Source organism: Harmonia axyridis, chromosome 5 (assembly GCF_914767665.1).
Source record: "Harmonia axyridis chromosome 5, icHarAxyr1.1, whole genome shotgun sequence".
Lineage (NCBI taxonomy): Eukaryota > Metazoa > Arthropoda > Insecta > Coleoptera > Coccinellidae > Harmonia > Harmonia axyridis.
In genome coordinates, this window is record NC_059505.1 from 18,063,782 (window position 1) to 18,076,590 (window position 12,809).

Sequence of the window (12,809 nt, forward strand, 5' to 3'; positions counted from 1 at the left end):
ATTTACCATCATAATTACCTGTTTTTATGACATTTCCTGTATTTTCATTCTTCAATTTAATTTCATTTTTATTTATGTTTATCAAAACACCTTTATCAATAAGCTTCCTAATTGAAAACAAATTCTTAGATAAATTTTTGGAATACAAAACATTATTAAGTTTAATTATTTTACCATTATTCCCTTTAGCTATAATGGTCCCCTTATATTCTACTTTCAAATCTGCTTTACTATTAGCACTTTTTATAATTCCACCATTACTTATTTTACAAACATTTGACAGTATGTCTAACTGATTTACCATATGTTCTGTAGCCCCAGTGTCTGCTATAAATTTTATGTAAGACTCACCTGTATTCTGAGTGTCCTCTTCGTGTACATAGTTAGCTTCCCCATGCGTTGTTTCATCTGCATCTACTGCCATGAAGACGCTTATTTCTTTTCCTTGAGGATCAGTCATTTTCATTTTCTGATACATTGTATCACTTCTTTCCTTAAAATAACCTCGAGCTCCTCCACGAACTCTTGGTTTGAGGATTCCTCTGCCTCTTATTTTGTTAACTCCTCTGAATGCACCTCTTTGTCCTCTCATGTATGCAGCTCTTCCTCTACCTCCTCGGTAGCCTACTTTATTTCTACCTCGGTATGCTGGTTTCGGACACGTAGCTGCATCATGATCATCTGTCAATTCTCGACAGTTATAGCAAATCTGTTTAGAGTTTTTACACTCTTTGCTAAAATGATTTGGTTTGCCACACTTGTAGCAAACTATATTTTTGTTTCTTGAACTTGACTCTACTTTCTTTTTCTTGACATCTGTATTCAGAGCTTGACCTTCATTAGCTCTTTCTAGGGTTTCTTTTTCTCTTCCTTCTTCATTTATTAGGAGAGATTTTAACTCTTCCAGAGACAATTTTTCACCAGATGCATCATATTTTCTGATAAGTTCGGGGTAGCTATTATCTATGGCCATGAGAAAGTTTTCAACAACTTCTCTCTCAGCAAGAGGCTCCCCGAATGCTTCTACTTTTGTTTTGAGATCGTCAAATCGTATAATAAAATCAACAGCATTTTCATGGTTCTTGTCAAAGTTAGCAGAGTTCCATGTTCTTTTTGTAGCGAATTTTGACGAGGACATTGTTGGATTTTTTATGTTTTCTATTTTATTTAGTATTTCAACAGGAGTTTTCAATTGACACACTACTTTCCTATAATTATCATCTAATCTGCTCAACAGGTATGATATGGCAAATCCTGTCCTTTTGGCATTCTCATCCTCAGACAATGGAGGTTTTGGTATCTCATTGTCTAAGAGATACTCATATCCAAATGATTTAAATTCATTATTCACCACCGTTTTCCATACATTAAACGGTGTATCTTTGTCTAGTATGAACGGTGGATTTCCTGCTACTTTAGGTGCTGATTTCATGTTTATCGCTTCTTTAAGTTCTTTAATTTGTAATTGTAGTTTTTCCATCTCTTGTTTAACATTTGTATTTTCAGCGTCCATTTTCTGAAATATTATTTCCTTTATTATTATTTTTCAACTTTAATCTACTTTAAAGACTTTCTATTTTATAATTATTCTTTCTTGATTACTTGCAACTTATATCCTACATAATTTTTCTCTATATCCACTTATATTCTTTACTACAAATATATGTTCACCTTTGTACCATTGAGTTAATACTTTCAACTTTAAACTACTTTATTCCGATTCTTCAAAACTATTTATTTATATTTTTAGATTCATTCTTGAATGAACTGTTTTTTACTATCAATAATTTATTTTTGCTCCTTTAACTTCTTTCTACTTACTTAGTTTTTCTTAGTCAATAGATTTATTCCTATCGACTTAATTTTAGCAGCAGGTTTATTCTGCCCCTTTTTTTTTATCTTTAAACTATATGATTCAACTCCCTTAATCTCCTTTAGCTACTTTAGCAACTTTCCTTCTTAATTAATACACTCAATGGAATCAACTTTGAGCATGCAATATTATAGGCCTTACTTGACTGATATCGTACTTACATTTCACACCGGTTTTCCTTTATAATTATTTTGAAATGTTCACCTGTCTTCTACCGTACACGTGCCTCGGCGACTCCACCACTTTAGAAATTAGTTTTATAATTCTTAATACTAGCTAGTTATTTATTTATGTAAATAAAACACATGAGCCAACTTTATCTACTTTAATAATAATTTTTATATCGTTTCTATGTGTGTGCGTACTGCGTACTTGTTGAAAAGATCGTTGGATTGCATCATCATCGGGCCACCTTAACATGGACGGACATCTGTCAAGTTGGCGTCATCACAGTATTGAAACCATAGAATAGTGTTTATCCTTCAACGATTTCCAACTCTTGAGTATTAAACAAAAAAAAAACAAGACAGATGACACTTATCTGTGACGCAAAACTCTATGCTTTGACGTGAATATAACCTCAGAAGTCATAGGACTATAACTAAACAAGAAACTGTTCAATTCAAACGAATATCAGAAATGTACCTTTGTCGTTGCTGAAGGAATATTTGTTAATTATGACGCTACAAGTAAATCATGGAATACTGAGAAGGTTCGCTTTAGGAAAACGTTATTTCAACGTAAGTGCATTATGTAATATTGGTTCAGGATAATTCTTCGGTTGGAATAATTTATCATTATGTATGAAGAGTTCACATAGATTTTTTTGTGTGAATATTTCATTAAAACTCAATTGAAATCGTTGATTACTTATTCTTGATTCGGTATGCACTGCAGAAGATGATTACTTCGTATTTCGATTTTTTTTTATTGTTATGCATGTATGTATTTAATCTGATTAATTTTTTTATTTCTTGGAGACAAAAATGTTTATAATTACCAAATGAATAATATTCCCATGTCGAAACATTATTGCAGTAGGAGATGCGTGATACTGCGTCTTCAGAGATATTTGGTTTATTCTCATTCTATGGTGTATTAGACTTTTCTCCCTTTCTCCTGGATTCTACAATCATGGGTTTTCCTGAATTTATTCTCATTCTGCCACTATTTGATCGTATACATCGCATTCCAGCATGCAATAATCTGCTGTACTTCATATAGAGAAGAAGTTACTCCATAATTTCAAAGAATATGAAGTCTAGAGCTAAATTCCTGACTCCTATTTAGGTTGTTGAAGATAGCATCACTCTTCGATCTATCAATTTGATTTTAGCATTCATCACTATTACATGTTAAAATATTAGAGGGGTGTATATCATTTTTCTGTCAAATTTTTTAAATGATATTATTATACAAAAGAAAGAGCAGAGGACTATTTTGAAAAGCTCCTCAATTTCATTCAGACATGAAATGAAAAAATTATCATGACCCAAATGACGACTCCAAACTGATGCTGTGTTTTTGTTTTTTCTCATATTATTAAGAGAGCTGTTCATTATTGCCACAGACGAGAAATCAATCTCCAGCTTATTGAATTTTAAAAAATATTTCACAAAAAAAAGAAGTATGTATTTACATTTATATTTAGTACAAATCAAATATCAGAATTTTTTTTTTTAAACTTATATTCAATATATGTTATGGTCTTCTTAGTTGAATTCAATATCTGACTCATCTTTTAGTCTCATGTGAAATTTTGAATGCAAGTTTTGTATTTTGATTCAAATTGGTTGTATGTTTTTGTAAATTCTATTTTGTTGAGATGTTTCTTTCTATAATTTTTACATTTTCAAATGCTGGTTTTCTACAATTCATTATAATAGGACAGAAATATTCTAAAATTGGTCTTTATATCAACTTGTATGTAAATCATGATATTTTTAGTAGCTAGGACTAGGATTTTTCAATCATTATTTCAATAACTAATGTTTCTTCTTTTTTTGTTGAAGCATTGGTTAGGATAGGAAAAAAAATAAACCATTGTGTTTTTCACAGTTTTGATAATTTTGAATTTTTAAATTTTTAAATATTGATAATACTATACTTCCTAATGAATTGGGCTATAATAAAAAGTTTTTATCACTTATAAAAGTGGAATCAAAGTGGCCAATACATTTGCAAGAATGTCTTTTATTTGTTCAAAGCCTTTCTGTGATAAAGGAAAATACACCTATAAGAAAGAGTTTTGAGAAAATCTGAAAGAGAAATATTCTCTGACAGAATCTTCCGGAGATAATTCACTCCAAAAGCTTTCATTGGAACTTCATATTAAAATAAATTTGGATCTTAATAAGAATATGCCCCTCAACCTCACTGGCTCCCTTGCAGGGGAAGCACATAACTTAGGGGAGGTTTATCAGAAACTGTATAACTGCCAGATTTTGATCGAACGCCAGTTCTTAGAAGACCTCTCCATTGCTAGCTAACAAAAAAAATCGCTTTGGATAAGAACTTTGTAGGAGTGATCATCCCCGACAGTGTATTCATGAAATGGAGTCACTTTCATAATCAATCATTATAGTTTATTTATTTTAGTAATGACTTGTTGTCAGGAAAATATGCCACTCTGCCAAGACAATTCTTTTACTGCTTACAAAGCAAATTATGATTTTCATTTCTGAATGTTTCATTGTATACTGGAGGATTGATTATGAATCATTCAATATCTTGTAAAATCAGTATTTTATATAAATGCGTATATAAATGAGTATAGCAGATGGAAGTTACATCGAAATAACCCAAACGAATTCTTATTAAAAATGAAATATATATGCACAATCAGAATAAGTACATCGGTATACACATAGCAAAGGGCTTACAACATAAACTCCGGTGTTTTTAGTTTTCAAGGTAGATAAAGTTGTCATGTCTGATTTGTTGTGACATCATTTAATTGTTAGTTTACTATTGGCTACAACTTCTCTTGATCATCCATTGCACTTCTATTAGACAAAGGTTATAATGGGTTATTAACATCCAATATATCATGCCCTGTTCTTAGAACATGATTAGTAATGGTGGATTTATCTATATTATTAATAATTAGGATATTCCATTAAAAATCATTTACTGGTATGGTACTTATCTATAATTTGCTCTGTTTGTTCTCTTTTCAAATAGTAAGGCCTGAAGATGATCTTTTAGAGATCGAATCATAAGTAGACATTTGCCATTTTAATGAATTATTTGGAGTGGGCATAGATTGGTTTTTCTTCCCCTTTTACTTATTAAAAATCAAATAAGAGATGATGGATTACATTTCTATCTATAATGTTTGCCAAATATCTGTTATCAAAGGCAAACCTTTTTAAAGAAGGTGGAAATATTAAAATAAATATATTTATTGGGCTGTATCATCCAAGACGTCAAATGCTGTTCCGAGAATTTCTAGTACAGCTATGAGTTTTCTCAGCTTTTGCTGAGATCACATGGTCAGTGCTTATCGGAACTGTTTATGCAACTTATTGACTCTTGTTAATTTTAAATCCCTGCTCTTTTTCCTGCGAGGTAATTTGAAAATCTTGGTGTTTCGTGAAGCAGACGTGATTACTGTTGAAGAATTGAGATATCGTATTGAAAGTGCCTGTGAAGTTATTCGTGGACTGCCTGATTTTTTTGTTGCTGCTTCTAGCCACTCATTATAATGCGGGGCAAGAGAGTGCGTATATCAAATTAACGGTGAACACTTTCAACGTCTTCTGTGAAAAAGTTGGATCCATTATAGTGGTGAGTTTTATAAGTTCCTTATATTAAAATTTTGTATACGACTGTTTTCAAAGGTTATTCTTCTCTCCGAGTGAAGAACTTATCAGCATAAAAGAATTTATATATTTTATATAGGCGTTTTTTGTGAAATGGTTTAATTTCATAATTTCTACTATCTGTTTGAACACAATTCACCTTTGAAAACACTCTGTATGGTTTCTAATATCTTCAATAGAAAGATTTAATGTTGAAAATTCTGTCTGTTGGTATACGTTGATCTCCAAATTACCGAAAATTTGTTCACATTTAGCCTTTCTTTCACTGAAATTGGATGAATGGTATAAGTCTTCAACACGAAAGAAGTTGTGAGTCCAAACAGGTTGCGAATATATTTTATTATGATTTTAAATGCTTGTCCCTCTTACCCGTGATAATTTACCTTATTTTCCAGCATATACTTCAACATTCTTCTGTAAGTATTGCTTTCTAGTCCACCCAAAGTAGGGGATGCTTTGTGATACTTCTGGAAAAAACAGTTTTGATCCTTGTATTCGAGATTTTCCTTCACAAAATGTGTTTCAAACGATTTTGTATAATCTTGGTTTCGCGTCTATATGTTGATGTTATGTCCACAAACCCTTTTGACAGCTTTAACTTTTACAATTCATATAGGATTTTAATGATATTTTGTTGCTGCCTGTTGAGCATGCACAAACTTCTACTGGTACGATTTTGATGAAATTTGGTTCATAATGTTCACATAATCGACTTGAGTCGCAAGTACTACACCCATTGAGTATTTTTATTGTGTTTTGTGGACAACACAATAAAATTTAATATTCCACTTTGTCTTGAGTGCTAGTTGAACTTATCTTGGGTTATGTATAATTCCAGTTTCTTATGCTGTATTTTGTCTTATTTTTATTGATGAACAGTTCCTTATTTTTATGTAGAAATATGAGGCATTCCTGTATACATATACTGTTGAAATTTCATTGTTTCTGAAGATCCCACGACATGATGTAATTCTTTCCAAATTGAACACTATTCTTAGTGCCTTTTTTTGAAGTATGAAAAGAGAAGACATATTTCCTGATTCAAAGAATATTATTACAAATCTTAATCTAGATTCTATTGCAACATGATATATCGTGTTCAATGTGTTAACTTTCAAATATCTGGCAACGAACTTCAATCCATAAACTGCTGATGAAATCTTCTTTGCGACATACTCAATTTGATATTTCCAATTCAATTCACAGTCAATGTAGACTCCAAGAAACTTTACACATTTATCAACTTTATATGTTTGGTCATTTAATTTTATGCTACTTGGGTTCTCTATACCTGATCTGATGTGAAACATTAAAACATTGGTCTTTTCCTTATTTAGTATCAGATTATTATTGCTGAACCAGGAATTGGCAAGTGCCAGTAGTTCGAAGCCGTTTCCTTTAATTCTGGCCATTGGTTTTCAATAATCAAAATGCTGGTATCATCAGCATAATGGACCACTGTCCCCTTGTAGTTAACTCGTTCTATTCTAAAGAATAACTATGTGATTTTATTTATTATTTCTCTTCTATTCTAAAGAATAACTATGTGATTTTTGTGAAATATTCCCGATTGAGGATTGACTTAATATAATAATATTTATTTAGCAAGTTATTTCAAACAACTAAACTTCCACCAACTCTGAAGATTTAATCGCCTTTTTCAACAGATAGTTCTAAGCAATAAGAATCTTTATTGAAGATTATTTCTTCTATTAATTTAACTATGGGGGTTCCACAAAATGTAATTTATCGTTTTTTACTGTGTGGTATATATTATAATAGATTGGAGCACACATAAAATAAATCACACCATTAATCAGCTTTGTCAGGTTTTATTCATAAAATATTCTTCAAGTACCCCTCTCTCTCCTCCTTGATCTCTATATGACTGCTGCCATTGTCTATACGACCTAATATAATATACATGTGATATAATATACAGGGTGTTTCTAAGTTAGTTGTAAAAAAAGAAGGAAAAATTCTATTAATATAGGCCCCCGCAAACGCTTTGTTTTCGAAAAATAGGGCGTTACATTTTATTTTTTTTTGTGGTATTCGTGCAAATTTGTATTTAATGCTACATGTAAATTTTTAATGTGGTACATATTCTCAATCCATCTTCACTTAAAATCTGTTGTGAGATATGCTATGAAAACATAAAATTATATAATAAGTACTATTTGTCACTTTTTTCTAACATTTTTCTTAAAGGAGCGAAAAATATGTTAAAATAATAGTAAATATGCGCATTGCTTGTTTTTAAGTTTTGTTGTGGTTTTATTGTTTGCTGTTGATTATTTTTTGAGTCTTCACAGATATTGTCAACTTCTGTTTATCAGGAATTTTTTTTTATTATTTCCAATTAAGTGTGACTGAATATTATAATGTCCGGTGATTTATTTTCAATTTTTTTTTTTAATGTCTGATTTTTGGCGTTTTATTCGAAGATGTTGAAATTCTTAGTTCTCCATTTTGGAGTTCATTTTGAAGAATTTTCGCAGATCAAGTGCTTAGCTATCTCTTATTGTTAAAGATTGGATTGCGTCTATTGCATGATTTAAAATTTTGGTGCTACCATTGTGGATCTGTTCTATTGAAATTAAATGGAAATGAAAAAGTTATTGCCATTTAAAGATAATCTATGATGCATATGGAGTCTTAGACCCATACTAGTCCACATTAAGTATTGTTGCATCTGTAACGAAATGTTACAAAGAATATTTTCATTTGAGATGTTATAAAAAATAAAAACAAGGTTTCTTTAGAGCATTTTGATAAATATTTTCAATTTGTGCGTAATAACTTAAAATATCTTGCATTTTTTAAAGTTGAAGTTTTTTTTTTGGTCAGTCTTTTCTATCTTGACTATCTAAGGCTTTTGTAACAAGATGCCTCTCAGAAGCTTATAGCTAATTCATGTTTTCTGTATCACCAGGTTCATAGATCTCAAAGCTCTCCAGTAGAAGAAACAGTTTTTTTAGAGAAAGGCAATCCAAACCAAGTTATCAGTCTTCTTAGAGATGAAGTAGATTTAATTGGACCTCCTGATCCAGTTTCTAATTTGAGACCTATTATTAGGAAAAGATGTGCTACAGAAACTAAGTTGCAAGAACAATTGAGATGTATGCAAGATGCTACCCATCAATGGAACCAAAATTTTTGGTCAACACATAATACTAAATTTCTGAGGGTAAGATAAATTCTCCACTTTGAATAAGATATTCAGGAAACTGACCTATGCCAGAATTTTTTTAACTCAGTGATTTGAAGATAATAAGTATCTTTCAAATTTTGACCTGCTCACATCATACATTGAAGAATTTCAAATGCTGCTGTGTAACCATGACTCTTTGCTTTTTGGAGATGACTCAAGTACCTACCTTAACAACATAAAATTAACATGTAGGCCATTGTTACACATTTTTAATTATTTTTTATCGGGTCAGTCTACCTACTTTCTGAATAATTTTCAATGTCGAAATTGTTTTTTGATTGAACTCATTAATATTTTTAGGAGAAGCAGAAATTCATTGATATACGTCAGATTCCAGGTGAAGAAAAACGTCTTTTATCTGCCGAGGAAATGAGTGAATTTTATAAAAAGTTTCTTGATGAGCACTGGAGAACCCATATAGAATACAATTTTGCATGGTATAAAAAAAATTTTAGTCTTTTATTTTTAGCTCTCAGAGTGAATATAGAAGCATACACACCAAGGATTATATAGAAATAATTTTGTATTGATACTTCAGCATTTTAATTTGAATTCAGCATAAGTATGAATGAAATAGATGAATAAAAGTCATTTGAAAACTGAAAGTATTTTTTCTCTCCTAGAATCGATCGTCAAGTGTCCTTCAATATAAAACCACATAATTCTAATGTCCAAATTTAAATTTCTGTTTTTCTTTAAAAATGTTCTTTATTCATTCAAAAACCTTCAGGAATGATTAATGTCTCATTCATTTTCAAATTATTTGAACAACACCACGAATTTTATGCTATTAATTATAATTTTTTTCATTGTATAACATTTTTGAATCATTGAAGAAAATATGGAATATAAAAATAAGATTTTTTCTGTGTGGAATTTGAATCTTCGACTTATCTACTTGCTTAAACCCCAGCTTTGGCATCTTTGCTGCATTTTTCTTGAGTTTGTAATGTTTTAGATATTTCTAGTTATTTTCTTTATTATTGTTTGAGTTATTACAAAACTTTTATCGACGCGGGACCCAAAAAGTTCACTTTTTGTAGAAAAACCTGGGAATTGAATCAGATGTCTTATCCCAGATTGGTCCCTCAAATGTGTTTAGATTCCACTCCATCTGTCAAATTTGTAAGCACATGTTGAAAACAAGATTTCGCTAACTGATCTAAGTAACGAGCTTTCATTAAAATTCGTGCTGTGGAGAAATTAGAGTTGATTTTCTGTGATTACAAGTAGCTCTTAGCTTGTACCATATTCTTTTCACATTCAAAGTATGTAAAAAAAAATGTTAGTGATATGGTACAAGCTAAGCACTACTCGTAGTCACAGAAAATCAACTCTAATTTCTCCACAGCACTCTTGACCACGAATTTAAGCGATCGCTCGTTATATCAATCTGAAGGTCACACTAATTTGCAAGTGGAACCACCTAACCATTTAATATGCGTTTCAAGTAGACAAGGTACAAAATGGTCCCATCAAAAAACTTGAAGCCCATAACGGCGAACCCCACACCCCTCCCCCACAAAATTTAAGTCCAGGGCCGCCTTTGCTAATTTGAAGTAATCGAAGCCTATATCAGTCATCCAAAGCTTCAGATGTCTCCCCAGCAGCTGTTCTGTGACGTCAACTGACTATTCTATTGTAATACCATCAGATTTATGGTTGACATTGGGTATCAAATCTGTCAAACTGACGTCAATCTATATCTCAGACGTCTTAATTCGCATTCAAACAAACAGAACGCGAGATGTTCTGTTTGTTTGATTTTGATAAAATTGATTATGTCCACATGAGGTCGAAGGTAATTATTATTATTATAAGTTTATTGACCAAAAATAAAACATTCTCCAGAATAAACTTCCTATAGGAATTATAGGTTATACATGTACATGTATAATTCCCGGTATTTCCATATCTCATTTGCGTATCCCGTTTTGATGAAATGTGATCGGTTTGGGGCGAAAGTGATTTCATTGAGTTTAAGTTCTTTCAAATGAACGGTACAGTTTGGTGATGCGCAAATGGAGAATCGAAGTTAGGGGTGAAACAACCGTTTCAAGCGTTTCTATTTGAGGGGCTGCAATTCGGCTCAGTTTGCTGACCGCCTTTTTATATTTCATCTTTGATTCTTAAAAACAATATAAGTTATGAGGGAGGTCATGTTGTTATGGAAATATGCTTTGAACGAGAAGTAACAAGGGAGTTCGAAGCCAATTTATGTGAAGCTTGGTTATCATTGAAAATTGTTATTTTTCCTGAGGGGATGCTCACGTCTGATGCGAGCTGCTGGAGATGAATGGCTTCTTTTGCTGACTCTGTTAAACACATGTACTCAGCCTCGGCCGTACTGAGAGCCACAGTTTTTTGCTTCCGTTATTCCCATCTTATTGCACCACCAGCATATTTGTAAATATATCCTGTGTATGATTTACGATCAACTACACATGAAGCCCAGACAGCATCTGCAGAACCCGTTATAGGTTCTCCTGTCTGAGTAAAACATATTCCAAGATCTGAAGTTTTTTAAGGTATCTCAGCACCCTTTTCGCTGCTTGCCAGTGTTCTTGAGAAAATTTTGTATTGAATTGACTAAGATAACTTGTAGCATGTATGATGTCGGGTCTGTTAGCTACGGATAAATACATCAAAGATCCAATAAGATTTTGATTAGGAAGATTTTTTGCTCTTTGATTATCATCAGCAGCAGTTAACTTAATTCCAGTCTGCATTGGTGTATTCGCAGGATTGGCATTAGGCATGTTAGCATGTTATACTTCTTGAGTAGATCCTGAGTGTACTTCTTTTGAGACATACAGATATAGCCATTTCTTTGTTTGAATTCAATACCTAAACAGTACTCTAGCTCTTGCAGATCTCTCAATCATTAAATCTTTCTTGACTTTTTCTATTTTCGACAGTTTCTTTGATGTGATCAAAAGATCATCTACATAGACGGATATCATTGTTTTTGTACTTTATCTGTTGATATATACAAACAAGGGTCAGCTTGTGAAGGTTGAAATCCAAGATATTTTAATTTGGTATCCAATTTCACAAACCACTTTCGACCTGCCTGTTTCAGTCCATATATAGCTTTTCTAAGGTGAAAAACCTTTTCTTCTTCATTTTTTTTCAGGTCTTCCATCATTTTTAGAGCTTTTCTGTAAATGGTGTTTCCTTCTTTTTCACTTTCCTCGATTATAATCTCATAAAGATAATTTTTTAATTGTTTTGGCATTTCTATATGAATTGTGGTATCTATATCACCATTTAAGAAGGCCGTTGATACATCAAGGTGGTAAATTTTCTTATTTTGTTCAGCAGCAACCCCCAGCATCATCCTAATGGAGCGCGCTCAACTTAACAACTGGAGCGAAAGTTTTAAAATAATCGGTTCCAGGACGCTGGGTGCAACCACGAGCAACACATCTTGCCTTTCTCCGTTCTAGTTCTCCATTAGCTTTTTATTTCTTTGTTAGAATCATCTTTGAACTAATTATGTTTGGTTTATTTTTCTGCTCAACCAGATTCCAAGTGCCGTTCAAGATATGAGCTTTGATTTCTTCTTTTATTGCATTTTTCCACTCATCGCCAGATTCTTCTTCAATTTCAATTGGGTCAGGTTCACCATAACATTCAGCTAAGAAACCATAATGAGAGGTCATCTGATAATCCTTAGTCTAAGTCGGCGATTTTCTTTGACGTTGGGGCCTTTGTACAGTATCTCCCTCTTTCCCTATATCATCTTCAGTAGTTTCTCCTTCTTCCAATAAATGATCTTGAAGAATTATAATCCAAAATAAGCGGTTTATCTGGATTTGTGATAACTGAAGGGTGTTTTTCTTCGAGGTATATAACTTTAAGTTGGCATTACCGTTCAAGATGGCGACCGATTTAA

At 32.1% G+C, this 12,809-nt stretch overlaps 1 protein-coding gene across 1 annotated transcript in view; it reads left to right on the top strand.

Moving 5' to 3' along the window:
• The first annotated feature begins 2,460 nt into the window (after window positions 1-2,460).
• The window catches only part of LOC123679935 (nucleoside diphosphate kinase 7), a 42,379-nt gene continuing 32,030 nt past the window's right edge, over window positions 2,461-12,809 (top strand). Inside the window, exon 1 of the mRNA XM_045617511.1 lies at window positions 2,461-2,613. The gene's annotated coding sequence lies outside the window, so the exon portion shown is untranslated. The remainder of the gene's footprint in view (window positions 2,614-12,809) is intronic.